Raw genomic sequence first — 17,617 nt, 5'->3', positions numbered from 1 at the left:
CATGTGGTTGCTGGGATTTGAACTCAGGACCTTCAGAACAGCAGTCAGTGCTCTTAACTGCTGAGCCATCTTGCCAGCCCTGTTTTTGCTTTTTTCAAGACAGGGTTTCTCTGTGTAGTCCTGGCTGTCCTGGAACTTACTCTGCAGACCAGGCTGGCCTCAAACTCAGAAATCTGCTTGCCTCTGCCTCCCAAGTGCTGGGACTAAAGGTGTGGGCCACCACTGCCAGGCTGGCTTTTATTATTTTAAAAAAGCTATCAACTGATGGTAAAACCCGATTGCTGAAGACAATATTTACATAACTCATTGAACATGGAGAAGCTGAGCTGGTGCTTAACTTTAGCCTTCACTCCTACAGACTTATGATCATGGCTCTGGAAGACACTCTGAATGCTTATCAGAGGAGAATGCTAGTGACCAACCCAGCCAAAACCTCTTCAGCCTACATTGGTGACCTGCCTGCATATGCTGTTGTAATAGTGACACCCAAGTAGTAGGAGTAACCAACCACTCTCTGATAGGACTTAAGGTCCACTCCATGAAATGGAACCCATGCCTGACACCGCTTGGGACTAGATAGGCCATGGACCTAGGGGCTAACCAAGTACTATTGTTCTGCTGCAGGAACATAACAGTTAAATGATGCCTAATGACACAATGCTATGTCAGTGTCTAGCTCAGTCATCATTAGAGAAGCCCCCTTCTGCAGCAGATAGAGACAAATACAGAAACCTACAACTGAAAAATGTTCAGAGTGGCAGACCTTGGATCAGTCAGTCTTCAGTTGGATGTCTTACTCCAACTCCTCCCTTCGAGGCTCAGGGAGCTCTCTAGAGGAGGAGGTGGAAAGATTGTAAGAGCCAACAGGGATGGAGGACATCAAGAAAACAGTGTCTTTCAAGCACAATAGGCCAGGTGGGGTCCTAGGGCTGAGAGGAAGGAAGTGGACATGAGCTCCCATCCCTAGCTGAGAAGCGAGCTCCCATCCCTAGTGGAGAAGCCAGCTCCCATTGACAATTGCTTGCAAAGGAAAATTTAGTTTCCTCCAGTGGAATCCAAATGGCTATATAAACTACATACATTTAACAAATATAGTAAACCATACTATGTATCTGGCAGTAGGTGGCCAACAGAAAACAAAATGGTATTTTTGTAAACCCTTTAAAAATCTCATATTGCTTTGTTTGGGCATTTTTAAAAATCTTGCTGGTCTTTTGTATGTATATTATGGTTTCTAATTCTCTCTCTCTTTCTCTCTCTCTCTCTCTCTCTCTCTCTCTCTCTCTCTGTGAATGTTCACTTATATGTGTTTCTTGTGTTTTGCTTTATTTTGTTTTTTAAAATTCTGATTTGCTTGTTTTTCTTATTTGCCTGTTTTTTTTTTTTTCCTAAAGAGAGAGAAAGAAATTGTGGGGTGGAATATGTATGGGGAAGGGGAGGATCTGGAACGAGGTGGGGGAAGGGAAACTGTCATCAGAATATATTGTATGAAAAATTATTCTTAATAAATAATGAAAGTAACCAATTTCTAATAATTTAAGCCCTTATTTGGTGATTAGGTTATGCTAACAACTTACATATTATTGAAGTTGTGATTGTGTCCAGCCTCAGTGATTCAGCTTGGTCCTACTTCTCCACATTCCTTCAATATGGATTTATATAGAAGCAATGGAGGTAGCCTCCAGCTGAGCAGGCAACTTCCGCACGAGGACCTAATTGAAGACTGCCTGAGAGCTGAAAGATTGGTGACACAGACAATGTCAGCCAATTGGGAGAACTGCCACTTGGAAGATATGCTTCCTTGGGACCAATAGGGCGGAGGGCACCCCTGAGGATTAATAGAGGAACAGGTGGCAGCATTCTTCCAAGCTTGCTGTGCCGTTCTCTCACCACCACATCTCCAAATCCCAAGGGCGAGTATGGTTGGGCAGCGGGAGATCCAGGGCATAAAACAACTGATTTAGAGTCAGGAGAAGAATAATGGGAGTAGAAACATTGTGACTTTTATTGCATTTCTCTCTTTTGAAACTAACTAAGGGTAGGGAAAGGACAGGAAGACACCAGTTGATATTGGTTTATGTTGCTTAGGACAGGCTGGGTCAAGCAAAGTTTACAAATTAGTGCAATTGGTCAGGTAGACCTGATGCTGCAATGAGGAGCCTGCAAGGTCTGCAGCCACGTGCATCTTGTCACCTTTGCAAAGAGGGCTCTGTGGCTCACCAGCTTCAGCAAACAAAGCGTCACTGACTTGAGCATGTAAGAAGCATGCTATAGTTCACACAGCTGGGTCCACAGGCATCCTAACATACCACCCTTCAGGCCTTTCAGGTAGCTTATTCAACAGTGGCGAGGAGATTTCTTATGTGCCTGTGGCTTGGTGTCGTTTTGATGTTTGCAGGGATTATTTCTGGAGGCTGCTTCCTAAGAGCTCTGATAATCAGGCTGCTGTGTACCTCTTCTCTTTCTGATTCTGACCAGTGGGGAACACACATAAGGGATAATAGCCACAGAGCAAAGTACCACTTTTTTTTTTCATGGCTAGACAAACTCCTGATATCCAAAGCAAACTCCAAGAAAGGCTGGAGTGGAGAATGTGAGCCTGGGCTGAACTTGAACTTCAGGTTTCTTCCTCTAGCTCAAACCTGTTCTGAGATTCACATTCTCAGCCGTTGGAGGATGAACAGCTGAATACGGTACTTGCAGTCATTGCGGTACAAGTATTGAGCTCTTAGCCTTAAGATGATCCATCTCCTTGGAGGAATGGGAGTAAAGGCACCAGAAAGACCAGAACCATCCCATCAACATTCCCAAGAGAGGAAAGAGCAGGCACAAGGTCCTTGTCCTAGCTAGTTTCTATGTCACCTTTCTGTAAGTGAGAGGATTTGGGAAGAGGGACCTCAACTGAGAAAATAATTCCAGCCAGATTGCCATGGAGGTATCTTCTTGATTAATGATCAATATGGGATGGGAGGACCCATCTCTATGGTGGTGCCATCCCTGGGCAGGTGGTTCTGAGTTGAATTGGAAAACAGGCTGAGCAGTCAATCCACGGACTGGGGAGAGGCACTCCATGGCCTCCGCTTCCAACTTTCCCTCTAGACTTTACTATGAGCTCTTACCCTGACCTCTGTCAGAGACGGATGTGGCCTGAAAGCTTTACGTTGAAATAAACCCTTTCCTTTCTAAATTACTTTTGGTAATGGTGTTTTATCACAGCCATGGAAACGCTAAGACAATCCTTAATCTCTCAGTTGGGACTATATGACAGTCAAGGTCCATTTTCTCCCTAACCTTGCTTTTGGAGTGGGATGCAATCCCTTGAGGTTTTTCCCATGGAGGTTGTCTCATTTCTGATTGAATGTAAGGGTTGACGATTGGGGAAATAGAGCCTTAAATGAAAAAGATGGCAGAATTTTGAATGGAAAAAGATCTTAGGACTAGAGAACTCCCGAAGGACAACCGGCAAGTGAATCTACAACACAAATCTGGGTAAGGCAGCTCCTGTGCTGACCACGCAGATTCGATAATTAGACCTGTCGAAAAGCCTGCTGCGTAGCTGCAGTTTAGGGAGAGTTGCTCCCTCCGCCAGAGTGGAAGTAAGGTATTCCAACACAAAACAAAACAAACAGGAGCTGGAGGTGTATGGGCGAGGCAAAGTGGTTGTGCAAATCCTGTTTCGTTCCCCGAAGCTGCACTGGTGAGAGAGAGCAAGCTTTTCCCAGTGTGAGGGGTTCTTTCTTTCTTCCTTTCTTTCTTTCTTTCTTTCTTTCTTTCTTTCTTTCTTTCTTTCTTTCTTTCTTTTGTATTTTATATTGAAACACACTATGACAAAGTAAAACCACAACATGACCGACACCAAAACATGAATGAATTTGGGTTCAAGCAATGTCAGGCTTAGGAACTGGCTTTGTCCGTAGAAGGCATTGAGAGGGTGTGGACAAATGTAGCTCCCAGTTATGGTTTTTGTGCAGATTAGGGACTCTCTAGATGAGGAGTGCTGGCTTGGAATTATCTGTGTTAATGATGTCGATCTTACCGGGTGCTTTGCTCGGCATCCCAGTGGATTTGCTCTGTCTCTACACAACACTAAATCCAGAGGGATATTTTTCCCCTTATGTGGCCAGAAAAACTAGGTCAAGGTTTAACATAGGAATTAGGAGATCAGATTCTACATAAATCCTTCCTGATCTGTGTTGATTCTCCCAGAGAATTAGATCATTCAAAGACTTGCAGAACCGTTGGAGGTTGTAAGGAAGTGCCAGATGTTATTATGATGGAATGTTGCCCAAAGAGAAGCCTGATGGACATTCTCAGTGATGACTTTCCTCTGCATGGGGGTTTCTGGCAAGAGTCAGACATTTGAGTGGTAGGAAACACAGCAAGTGAGATCCTGCAATCTGGCCATCCTTTCACCAGAATTTCTAGGAATTTACTGACATGTGGATGCATTACCTTTGAAATGAATGTGATGTCATGTGTTATATTTTGGAGTTCAGTGGGAATGATTGGGCCATTATATCTGTACAGACCAGGGTTTTGAATAAGACCCTTCCATTGATGTCTGGAAAGATCCAGCTAAAGATGCTGTCAGATAGTGCTAGTTAGCATCCAAGTGGTGCAACTAGTCTTCTTACAGCCAGTTGTTAGGTCTGATATACACAAGTGTGTGTGTGTGTGTGTGTGTGTGTGTGTGTGTATGTTGTGTACATGCACTTCAAAGTTCACATAGGTTCCATGGCACACATGTAGTGGTAGTGCTAAGGAAGTGTTAGTGAACCTGAAAGACCAGTCAGGAGCTGATCCAATGCAATCATACCAGGGCCTTTATTCAAGCTTTAGCTTGGGCTTAGCCCACCACTGATACACAGTATGGTTTTGGTGGAGAAGAGCTTCGAACACTTATCAGGGCAAGGTTTTATAGAAAGTGGCACATGAGAGGTAAGTGTTTCTTGCCTGCCAAGCATCTAATTGGAGTGCTACTGTGGCCTTTAGCATATCCGGGTGGTGCAGGGAGTCAAACCATAAACTTAACATTTGCTTCCCTCTGCATTGGTGGTTGTTAGGCAGGGGGTGGGCTTGGTGGGGATTAACCTGGAAACACTGGATTTCTCGGGGGAGATTAACCTGGAGATACCAGTCTTGTTGGGGGTTAACTTGGAAACTAATGCTGGGTACTGGCCCATTAGTTTACCTGAGTTCAAACTTAGGTCAGGTTCTCTAAAATGGCGTCTGAACTTAAAAGATTTGGTCTCTCATTCCCTCTTTCTCTGGTGACTAGATGGCCCAATCAGCCTGCTCTCTTATAGAATCCAAGACTTCCAGCCCAGAGATGGCACCACCCACAAGGGGCCCTATCCCCTTGTGAATCTTCATGAAAAAAAGTTAGTAACAGGGCTATGTCTTATGGTGTCCCTGGGACAAGGGTCGGGGTTCATCAGTGGGAGACAGGAGAGAGTCTTGAGGCTGAATTCTCCTCCTGTTGGCCAGGGTCTTCTTCAACTGCAAACCCTGCAGCTCTGGAACATAGGGACCTTTACAGTGAGTCTCTAGTGACTCCTGGCAGTATCTCTCCACTAGTACCCAATCTCCAGGCTAATGCTGATGGGGCTCTGGAGGTGGATCCGTTTTATAGAAAACACAAAGTTTAAACCAAGCATGTTTGCGTACCCACTGGACACCGTCAAAATCGTCTAACATTTGGAGATTGTCTGCTTCTTCAATGACCTCTGTTAGTAAGTGAACCAAACAAAATTTAAAAGGGGTGAGTCCCATCTGGTGTGGGGAGTTCTGTATTCTATAAAGGGCAAAGGGGAGAAGAGTCATCCAGTCACCATCAGTCTCCAAGGTCAATTTAGTAAAGGTCTCTTTTGAGGTTCTGTTCATCCTCTCTACCTGTCCTGAACTCTGGGGTTTGTAAAGACAATGAAATTTCCAATCAATCTCCAGAAATATGAGCTAATCTCTGACTTACCCGGGACACAAATGCAGGCCCACTGTCTGACCCTATAAGCTTAGGTGTTGTGGGAAATATTAAAAAGAATGGCAAATTCCTGAGCAACACCCAGCTATTCTCTGCCTCTGTGGTCTCAATGCCTCTACCCCTAGGCTAGCTCCAGCAGCCACGGATCACGGTTCTCTCGTGGTGGATTCTACTCACATTACCAGCCATCCACTCCCAGTGGTCAACAGTCACAAATCCCCATAACCCAGTAAATCAAAACTCTAGAAGCTTGTAGTTAATCAGTCAGATTTATATATCAATAAATTCTCAATTCACAAGATGCCCATGCAATAATTTCAGAGCCAACTGATAATGATACAAGCTGCCCACCTAGATTAGACAAGTTATCCCAATTGTTCTATCCTTTGCTGATATTCATAGCTACCTGTGACTGTTTAATGCCACGTGGAATCTGGATTGTCTTCTCCTTCCATCTTCCTTTCTTTCTCCTGTCCTTTCCTCTGTTCCCATCTCTAAAACTCTTCTTTCCACCTCCCTTTTCTCCTGTCCAATCACAGGCTTCTTGTTATATTAATATTTAAAGTAATTGGGCTTCTTGTTGTATTAATATTTAAAGTGATTGGACAGGGAAATTTTTGCTACACTTAGGAAAGCCATACCTTGGAAGAATTTCTTCTAGTAGTTTCTTTGCTACTGCCTGAGCAGTCTCATGCTTAGTTGGGAAAGCTTCAGTCTATTCTGAAAAGGTATCTATGAACACCAACAAATTTTTGTATCTGAACTCTCCTGGTTTCACCTCCATGAAGTCCATTTCCCAGTAGATTCCTGGCTTGAAGCTCCAGTATTAAGTACTGGTCTTCTTCTCATTGTCAACCACACTGGTTAATTGACAGGCCTTATAGTTCTTAACAATTTTAGCTGTTTTTGAATTGGCATCTCTAATTCTGATGTGAGACTGGTGGACTAAGTCTTGCATTCTCTGGGCTCCCATGTATAAAGAAAATGGATCTTTTCAGTATGCATAGATCTATTTTCTCTGGTACAATTAGTTTATAGTCCTCCACCATCCCTTAAGACCCTGAGACATGGGCAGGTTTCTGCCCCAGATCATATCTCCTGTAGTATAATTAGGCTGGTCAGGGAGTGTGGGGTCTCCTGTGTCTAGGGCAATCAAAGGCATGAGGGGTGCAATTTCTAGGGCCACCCACTGGACTGTTTCATCTGCCTTGTTGTTGCCCTCTGAGATGGAGTCTCTTTTCCTTTTGATGCCCTGGACAGTGAATGATGGCCAGCTTTTTAGGTCACCGTAGAGCCCTCAGTAGGGAGAGGATTCCCTCTTTGTTTCTGATACTCTTTCCTTCTGCTGGCGGAAAGCTTCTCTCCCTATCAATAGCCCCATGGATATGAGTGGTAGCAAAGGCATACTGGCTATCCATGTAGATGTTAAGTTTCTTATCTTTTCCCAACTCTAATGCCTTAGTTAGAACTATTAATTAAGCTTTCTGTGCTTATGTTCCATATGGGCAGAGCCCATATGATCTAAGTATTTGAGACTACCACTGTCCATCCTGAATGAAGCTACTACCATCGGTAAACCATGTTGTCTCTACATCTGTTAAAAGGGTATTTTGAAGATGTGGTCTAGTCCTCTGGATGTGGGCCAGGACATCTGAGCAGTCATACAGTGGCCCTTCAAGATCTGGATCAGGCAGCAGGGTAGCTGGGTTCAGGGCAGTTGGGGCCTGAAAGATTATCCTAGGAGGTTTTAAGAGGAGAGACTGGTAATGAATCATTCTGGCATTGGTGAGCCATTGGTTAGGAGGATGCTTGAATATCACCTTGATAGCATGAGTGATGGTGATGGTCAAGCTCTGGCCCAATGATAGTTTGCCAGCCAAGAGGGCCATTGCAGCTATGATGTATAAGCAAGAGGGCCAGCCTCTGGTCATTGGTTCTAATTTTTTTGAGAGGTAGGCCACTGTTCAGAGCCAGGGTCCAATATTCAGTGTCAATACACTTTTTTGCCACTCAGATCTCTTGTCCATGAGGAGGTGAAAGGGCTTAGTTACATCTGGCAATCCCAAGGCTGGTGCAGAAATTAAGACCTTCTTTAAGGTACCGAAGGTTTATTGATGTTCCTCTGTCCATACAAAGTTCTCTTTGTATGAGGCTCTTTGGTGGCCTCATACAGTGACTTAGCTATTTTGGCCAAGCCTGGTATCCAAATTCTGCAGAATCAAGTGGAGCCCAAGAATTCCCTTACCTGGTGGGGAGTCTTGGGTATTGGAAGGCACAGTACAGTAGCCATCTCTGACCTTCTTTTAATATCTGTCCCATTTAGATCACCCGTGGTTGGCTGAGTTGAGCTTTCTTAGCAGAGGCTTGATAGCCCAAATTTCCCAGGGCCTCCAAGGCAGGTCCTGGGTTCCCTTCAGGCATTCTTGCTTGGTCTCTGCTGCCACCAGAAGGTCATCTACATATTTCAAAAGAGTCAGGTCAGGGTGTTGGGTTCTATACTGTGAAGAGCAGGTCTTTAGCAAAGACCCACTCCACCTTGTAATAGGAGATGTTTGGAAGTTGTTTTGAAATAAGTTATTTGCAGTGAGCTGTTTTGATGTATTAGTTATCTAGAATAATATATGAAAGATGCTTTGACAAAATGAGAAAACATTTGAAGTATATACTTGTGCAGAAAATTTTCCATAAAGAAGTAAACAACTGGAGAAGATAACCAGATGCGAATGGTTATCTGGACCTCACTCCACCAATGACGTCAAAAATAGTTTAAAGAGACAGCAAGCTGACATCTCCGCCCTGGTAGCAATGGCTGCCTGAAGTCATCCTCCGAGCCAAAATCCTCAGACTGAGCTTCCCAGACTCTGCCACAATGACCAGAGACCATCCGAGACCACTCGAGACTCCGTGGGCAAGCAACCTTCGTTGTCAAGCATTCTTCGTAGCCAAGCATTCTTTGTGGTCAAGCATTCTTCGTGGTCAAGCATTCTTCGTGGCCAAGCATTCTTCGTGGTCAAGCATTCTTCGTGGTCAAGCATTCTTCGTGGTCAAGCATTCTTCGTGGCCAAGCATTCTTCGTGGCCAAGCATTCTTCGTGGTCAAGCATTCTTCGTGGTCAAGCATAACCCTCCAGCTGAGAGATAGCTGAGCCAGCTCCCCACCAGCTAGAGCTACTGCTGCTTTTGCTTTTGGAAATTCAGGTGTGTATATGCGTGTGTGTATGTGTGTAGCAATAATAATTAAAGAAAAAGAGAGCATGGATTTGGAGGTGTGTGATAAATGATGGAAGTAGTGGGAAACAATGTAGATATAGTACATATATATGAAATAAAAAATAATTATAAACCAAACCAAACCAAAACCTACAACAGATCAAAACAGAACTCAGAGAATGATATTTACTAGCAATATAAAAAATGTTAATAAATTTAACATAATAGTGAAAAGTTATCAAGTTTCAAATTGTAAAAGAAAATAATTGAATTTAAGGGGTTACCCAAAGTACACACACATGGAGCTATGCTTTCTTCCTCCACTTTTTCTTTTCTTCTAACATTTATTTATTTATTTACTTATTTATCTATTTATTGTATGTGAGTACACTGTAGCTGTCTTCAGACACACCAGAAGAGGGGGTCAGATCTCATTATAGATGGTTTCTGGGATTTGAACTCAGGACCTCAGGAAGAGCAGCCAGTGCTCTTAACCATGTGCCATCTTTCCACCCCTCTTCTTCTGTCCTAGTTTCTTCCTTCATTTCCCTTTTCTATTCTTTGTTCATATCTTCTGTGTACCACTGGAAAGTCAGCCATTTGTACTGTATGAATTACTCCTCCTAAGAGATGTTTTATTGCAAAAGCTCATTGTTTTTGCTCTGGTGTCAATTAAAGTGCAGAGAACTTCTCGGAACATTCGATGCCTGGATTTTATTCTTAGAGCTCATAGTGTACTTTGGTGTGTCTCAGGTTTTGTTTAGCCTTGGACGTTGCATTGTTGTCAGCACAAGTTGCACCACAGGAGGCTGGAATCTACTAGAGGTAAGGCCACTGATCACTGACTTGATAGGCTTTCAGGTGATGGGAGAAGTGACCTATCAGCACATCTGTTTCTCTAGCTGGAAGTGAATCTAATTGGAGAATCACTGTTTAGATGGGGTCAATTTCCAAAGTAGCTACCACTTATGGGATCCTTCTTAAGTATTGGGAGTAGAGGTAGTGTGCCCAAACTATCCTCTGTGATCATTTATATTTCTTCTGTAGCTTGTGTTTGTAAATAAAGTTTTATTGGCTCACGGCTGTGCTTATTTGTTTGCATATGGTCTGTATGTGTTTTTATGATGCAATAGATTGAAGCAGTTGCTGCAAAAGACTGGCCCACAAAGTCTAAAACGTTTGCTGTCTGGCCAATAAGTCTGTGTGCTGCCCCGAAGTCCCGTGCTACAGGGCTACCACATGTATCTGTGTGGGATGAGCACTATGTGTGAAGGCGATCCTGGAGCTGTACAATGCTGGTCTTGTCAATGAACCTGAACACTAGCACAGACTGACCTTGTTTACAGGAGAAGTGTTGCTTGTGTGGGATATATCTTATATTTCTTTTTTTTTTCTGATGTGTATACATGTTTATATGTGCATGTGTATAGAGGCCAGAGGTTGACTCTGGGTGTCTTCCTGAGTTGCTCTCCACCTTAACTTTCAAGACAGGATCTCTTACTGAACTTGGATCTCAGTAATTTGAGACTAGCTGACCAGCAAGGCCCAGGGATTCTTCTCCTTTCTCTAACTCTCCAGTGCTGGGAGTACATGCATGCACTGCCATGCTTGCCTTTTTTATGTGGGTGTTGGGGATCTGAACCCAGATCCTTAAGCTTGTGTAGCAAGAACTTAACCTATGAACCGTTTCCAAGCCCCATTTATCATTAGGTTGTTGTGATTTATTTATTATTTATTTATGTAAAGCTAGGCTGCCGTTTTGTAGCCCGTACTAGCCTCAGACCTCTGGGCTCAAGCAGTTGTCCTGCCTCAGCCTCTTAAGGAGCGCGAGCTACACTGGGCTGGGCTCTGAGATTAAATTTCAAACACTCAAACAAAAGAAAGCACACAGGCCTTTGGGGGACGTAGGGGAAACACCGACGGAAGGGTGCCATTGGCAGTATGTACTTGGGGTTTATAGAATGGCTAAAACCAAACAACAAAAAGGTACGAGTCAGTGATTAAAAACTTAAGTTTCAAGGCCAGACAAGGTGGCAAATGCCTCTAATCCCAGCATTCAGAGGCAGAGCTGGGTGGATCTCTTGTGAGTTCCAGACAGCCAGAGCTACACAGAGAAACCCTGTCTCCAGAGGGAAGCCACCTTTAAATTCCTATGGCAGAAGCTGGGGGAGGCCGGAGGCGGCCGGTGGTTAGGGAACTCTAAGTGTAGGGCGTGTCTGCATTGCTGAGTTCTAACACACCCCGCTCCGTGTGTGAAGACCGAGTCTAGGGAGTTTCTTGGGCCCCAGCCAGATCCCTGTGTGTTCTTCCAAGGCTTGGGTAGCTGATGGTCTCTGTGCTGTGGGTTGTGAAGTCAGACATGACTTCCGAGTGGTCTGGGTGTGAGTCTCATCGGGAACTCACAACAGAAACAGTTTGTTTGGATTTTACACTCCTCAGCCTGCTTCCTGGAAATCTGCACTCTGGCGAAGAGGCAGGCCAGGACTGGATTGCCGGCGTAATCCTGAAATACAATCATGTGACACCCGGTAGTGTGAATTAGTGCTTAGATTTTGACAATGCTCTTTGAATGAAAGTGGACCCATTTTTTCCCATATCATTCTGTCTCATATAATATTTATTTTTCTATTTTAGTTTTTGCATTTTTTTTTTTTTAGTTTTTGAAATTATCAAATAATGTTCCTCCCTCCAACGGCTCCATGTACCCCATTGCTCTCTTTCAAATCCATGACCTCTTTTTTTTTTTTTTTAATCATCCACACAATATTTTTAAATTCAAGTATATGGGTACCATTCTAATTCTCCACTTTGGTAATTGATGTCATTTCCACATCATGGCCTTAAATCACATTCAAGTTACTTTTATGATGGTGATGGTACTTCGATATTTCCAAGTTTTGTGCGACTTCACATCCTCACTGAAAGTAGATTTGTTTTCCTTAATGTTAGAGTCTAGTTTGCAATCATAGAAAAAAAGAAGATCCCAATGAGCCCTTCAGTAGTAACAACAACACTTGAAGCAGATGTTTGTGGTTCCAGTGTTTACCCCCTATTATGTTATGCTTACTGTTCCAGGAGACATGTACAGGTGCTCATTAGTGGTTAAAGTCCCTTCTTCTTACCATTATTCTCTTTGTTCTGGAATCGTGTTCAGTGAAAGCTCACAGGAATCGTACTGTGAATAATAAGGGCAGTAGATATTGACAAACTTAAAGCTGATTCTGCTCTTAGAGAAAAAGATGAACAAACTGATTAGGCCCGTGAAGAGTAGGGTGATCCGGGCTAAAAGGGAATCGAGGAGCACTGAGAGTTAGGTAAACAGTCGCGTAGGAAGTGGCAATCCGTAAGAACATAGACTTCCCAGGTATCCTGATAGGTGTTCTGCAGCACGGCCTCATTAAGACATGCCACAAGCTTGTAAGGTCCATCCTGGTTACATCTGGATTGCCTAGGACCTAGTGAGTTCCATAGCGGATGACTGGCAGACTGAGGTTTCAGAACAGGTCAAAGCCTTCCTGTCCCATGTATTGTGGGCATTCAGAGCAGAAGGAACATAAGGACAAAGGCTGAGAGATGGGAGAGTGGGATGGCAATTAGCTCTTTATCCTCATGCAAGGTCGATTCCTCAGGAGAACTGAGAGCCGTTCTTCTCAGTTCCAAGGTGGTTAAGAGAACATTTCTAGGCATGCGCTGTTAGTGATACAGCATCCATTTTGTTCTCTTAGAGCCGCAATCTAGGGCTGTCAGACAAGGCTAAAGAAGAAAATAGATTAAACAACTTGAATATGTTTTGTTCTGCCCTGACTTCCAGCCTATGGGAAAGCATTGTCCACAATCTGGGTGAGACCTTTCCCATCATTTAATACTCGCTGGAAATGCCTTCACAAACACATCTGGAAGTGAGCCACACTAGTCTCCTAGGTGATTCTACGTGCAGTCAAGCTGACAGCCAACTTGACATTAAGCATTGCAGTGTTCTGGACTCAGTAGACTTCCATGCCTCGATTGAGGTATAATAAAACTCAGACACAGAATCTAAGAAACATGGGCTGTTTATTGTCTACCAGTAAGGAAAAAAAAAAAAACATTTGAAAGACAATTTGGTTATGAACACTTAGAAAGTGAAAGAAATAGATTAGTCTATTTTGTTCAAATATTTAAGGAGTTCAGAAAGAGAACAGATGCTGTTAGCAGAGGAGGCATTTAGGAGTGAGAACGACCTCTCAGCTGCCTGGAGCTGAGATCCTGGTGACGGAAGTGAGAGGAAGACCTCCCAGCCTGGTTGCTAGGCATGCCTTGACTGATCCGATGACAAGTCTCAGAGCACTGGGTGTCAGTAAAATGAGCCAAACAAACAAATGAGCACAACAAGTATTTTTAAAAACAACATTGCTGCACGATGATTCCATTCCCACAAAGAAAATGGCCGGTAAAGCTGTCCCGGGTTGTCAGGAGTCAGGATGGCTGCCTTGGGTGTGGGAACAACGGTGAGTGACAAGAAGAGAGCTACGTGGGTGGTGATATTTGTTCAAACCTGGTGCTGGTGTTGCAAGTAGGTGCAGTCTACCAAAAGTCACCAGGATGTATACTTATGCTTTTCATATTTTAAAATAAAACACTGAAATGTTAGGATGATGCCAGCGTGAAGCTGGACAGGAGAAAAGAATAAGGTTAGCTCTTAAATGGACCAAAGTAGAGACAGTAAGACAATCTATCGTTCTCTTATTTAAAGAGAAGATAATTATCTAATCATTTGGCATAAGTAAGGTCAGGTCTTTACAGCACATCCTTAGCTAAAATTAATGTGGGACAGCTTTACATTTGAATATAAAAATGAAGCTGTAGAAATACGAAAAAGAGATACACACACATAAGATTACATAATACCACCATGAAAAGGCAAATGAGTGTCTGGAGAAAATTATTGCTAAAATTTCTTACAAAATATAAATAATAAAATGTTTAGGTTGGTTTCAATAATGTTGTGGCTATTATCAGTGTAAATGTAATAACAAATAACTTCTAGCCTGTAATTGTAGACAAGTCTTTGAATGTTTGAATTCATTTTACAATCTCTCTCTCTCTCTCTCTCTCTCTCTCTCTCAGACACACACACTCACACAAGCAAAAACAAAAACAAAAACAAAATCAACCAATCAAGCAAACAAACAGAAAAGCAAAATCAGATTTACTTGGAAGAAGCAGTGACCTGCCTTTCTTTCTGTTTTTTTATGACCCTTAGAATTCACTACAGAGTAGCTAAACTTCCCTGGAATGTTGCCACGGTCTCTGTAAAAAGTGATTCTGCTGTCTTAGTAGAAGGGAAGACGTGTGAAGTTTTAATTTGTAGGTGAGAGATATCTTGTCAAAATGTACATCTTTTTGGCAAGGAATCATCATTCTGTTGGGGGTCGCTACCTGAAGTGACCCAGCATCACTAAGATTTCACTGAACTTATTATCCAGTGAGTCAGAGAGTGTTTCTCTGCTGCTCGGTAGTGAGTGGCATGCCCTGCCCTAGCCAGAGAGACATACGTGGCTGGTTTGCTTGTGTATATTTTTAAGAGATAGTAATAGAGATAGCATATTAGCAAGTGTAACTGCGTCACAGTGGGCAGACATTACTCATAGTTCCATCAGCAGTGGAGAGAATGTCACCATGCTCTCCCGCATTAGTTTACAGCTGCCCACAGATGCTATCTCTGAGGGTCCCACAGGATCCATGGGTAGATGTGCTGGCTTCTTTGGTTTAGCTCTGCCATTTAGAGTAGGATTCTAGTTTGAGCGGATGACCCTCTGAAGTGTCCCTAAACACCAAACTGCCACCATGGGCAAGAAGGAGGAACTCCAGAGGCGGTGCAAAAACCAGGTGAGATATGTTAGTGATATGTTCCCAAGACAAGCACAGGGTGCTTTTGTGTACAGCTATCACATTCTGACACTGGTATTTTTCTTTTTTCTTTTCTTTTCTTTTCTTTTCTTTTCTTTTCTTTCTGTTTCTCTTTTCTTTTTTTTCTCCCCCTTTCTTCCTTTCTTTCAGCCTCCTGAGTGCTGGAATTTTCAATGTGTGCCACTTCACATGGTTCTGGCACTAGTTTTGAGGGAGAAGGAATAGCTAGATAGGGATATATATATATATATATATATATATGCATATATATGTATATGTGTATATATATATACACACACATATATATGTGTATGTATATATGTGTATGTATATACACATATATATGTATGTGTATATACATACACACACACACACACACACACACATATATATATATATATATGGAATAGTGTACACTTCTGGCTTGAGTAAACACTGAATAAAAATCCCACACTGCAAAGTCATCTGGGTATGGGCAGGAATCCCTCCCCTCAAATCTGAGCATATTTCAGTGAGAGAGATAGCAGTACTAAAAATACCTGGGCAGCAGCTGGAACATGGAAATCCTTTGGGATTTGCTTCATTTGCCTAGATTCCAGTCATAATCATGTTGAGCGTGGATTTAGTTCCCAGATGTGAGTCCTCAAATACATTACCTCGGGTTTTGTTTATTTAGGAAACTTCCTTCCAGGTTTATAAATCCCAATAGGTCACATAATTTATGCCATTTTTTGTATAGATTAAGAACTGCATAGATAAAGACATGGTGCATAAGGGAGCTATGGGGCGAGCGCGCACATAAGAGTGCATCACGGTCTTTGAAATTGTTTTCATTTCATTATTTAGATTGCAGAATTATCAGCAATTGTGCATATTAACTAGTAGCTTTGTATGCTTCTGAATTCCACTTAACAGATAAATTATGGGATGTGGGCATTTCATTCAGAACAAAGAATCATTATTAACTGGTTTTGGTGCTTTAAAAATAAACAGAAGGAACAGAAGGAGCAATGAAAGAATATAATGAGAAATCTGCTCAATTCTCAAATTTGAGAAATTAAGAACATTTGACTGTAATAGAGTATTCACTCTGTGCCAGAAGCTACACTATTCAAGTTCATATTCCATTTTCCCCAATTATCTGGTTCTAACTGCTTTTAATCTATGTTTATGCAAATTGCTTTTCAACAGCACCTTGCCATTTAAGTATGCTCCCTCAGAGACTGAAGACAAAGTCAAGAAAAGCTCTACCAACACTTGTGAAAATTGGCTCATCGTGTCCACCATAATGTCATCTGTACCCGATAAGCACATTCGAGCAAGAACACTTCTGTCTGGTGCAGTAGTCATGTGTGGAGTTAGTCTGTGCCAGGGACATGGCAGTTGACATTGCTCTGTCTTTCATGGGAAGGGCTGAGTACAGTACTTGTGTGGGAAGAGAAAAGAGTCAAGGGAGGTGAGGGGAGGAGTAAGAGGCAGATCAGTATTATGAGTCCATCCAGTTTTACCAGGGCGCAATGGCAATGACTAGATGCCCAGAAGAGGCCTTTGGAAGAGAGTCTTATATGCCAAGTTGAGAGAGTCACTTGGTCAGAAAGAAGCAATGTCAGCTTTTAAATGGTGCAAAGAAGAGAGTCAGGTATGAAGGACTGTCTTAATCCCTGTTCTATAGCTGTGAAGAGACATCATGATGAAGGCACCTCTTACAAAGAAAGAATTGAATTGGGGCTTGCTTACAGTTCCAGAAGGTTTTAGGTTTCCATATATGTAAAGGGACACCATGACCAAGGCAAGTCTTATAAAGGACAATATTTAATTGGGACTGGAATATAGATTCTGAGGTTCAGTCCATTATTATCATGGTGGGAAGCATGGCAGCAGTGTCCAGGCAGACATGGTACAGGAGGAACTGAGAGTTCTATATCTGTTCTGAAGGCAAACAGGAGAAGACTGGTTTCCAGGCAGCTAGGAGGAAGGTCTCCCAAAGCCCACCCCCACAGTGACACACCTACTCCAACAGGCCACGCCTCCTAATAGTGCTGCTTCCTGGGCCAAGCATATTCAAACCACCACAGAGGGTTAATTCATGATCATCATGGCAGAAAGCATACAGACATGGAGCAGCAGCCAAGAACTTTATATCCTGATACACAGGCCACAGACAGAGATGCGCTGGGCTTGAAACCTTGAAGCCCACCCCAGGCACACCTCCTTTTCCCCCAAAGATTTGAGGTTTTATTTCCCTTGTGAGATGAAAAGGTACAAGATGTTTCTCCTCCTTCCACCACCTCTTTCCTTCCTTGTAGTCTGATTCTATATATAAACAACAATTCATATTAATGAAATCAACAGTGATTATAAGGTAACCTGTAGTGGAGAAAATTCGAATCTGAGCTTGAATCACAACCTTAGCCTTTCCTGGTTCAATTTGTTCCCCACTACAATATTTTTATTGATTATTTGGAAGTTTCACACAATGCACCCCAATCACACTCACTTCCCATTCCTCCTAGGTTCACTCCCAACACTTGTGTCCCCC

The 17,617-nt window shown here is 42.8% G+C and overlaps 1 long non-coding RNA gene across 1 annotated transcript in view; it reads left to right on the top strand.

Moving 5' to 3' along the window:
- Nucleotides 1-16,929, top strand: part of LOC116095279 — a 48,339-nt gene extending 31,410 nt beyond the window's left edge. The window contains exons 4-5 of the long non-coding RNA XR_004120525.1: nt 8,640-9,177; nt 16,270-16,929. This is a non-coding gene — a long non-coding RNA (uncharacterized LOC116095279). The remainder of the gene's footprint in view (nt 1-8,639; nt 9,178-16,269) is intronic.
- The last annotated feature ends 688 nt before the right edge of the window (nt 16,930-17,617 follow it).

Source organism: Mastomys coucha, unplaced genomic scaffold (assembly GCF_008632895.1).
Source record: "Mastomys coucha isolate ucsf_1 unplaced genomic scaffold, UCSF_Mcou_1 pScaffold18, whole genome shotgun sequence".
NCBI classification, from domain to species: domain Eukaryota; kingdom Metazoa; phylum Chordata; class Mammalia; order Rodentia; family Muridae; genus Mastomys; species Mastomys coucha.
This window is presented reverse-complemented; position numbering and strand designations above follow the sequence as displayed.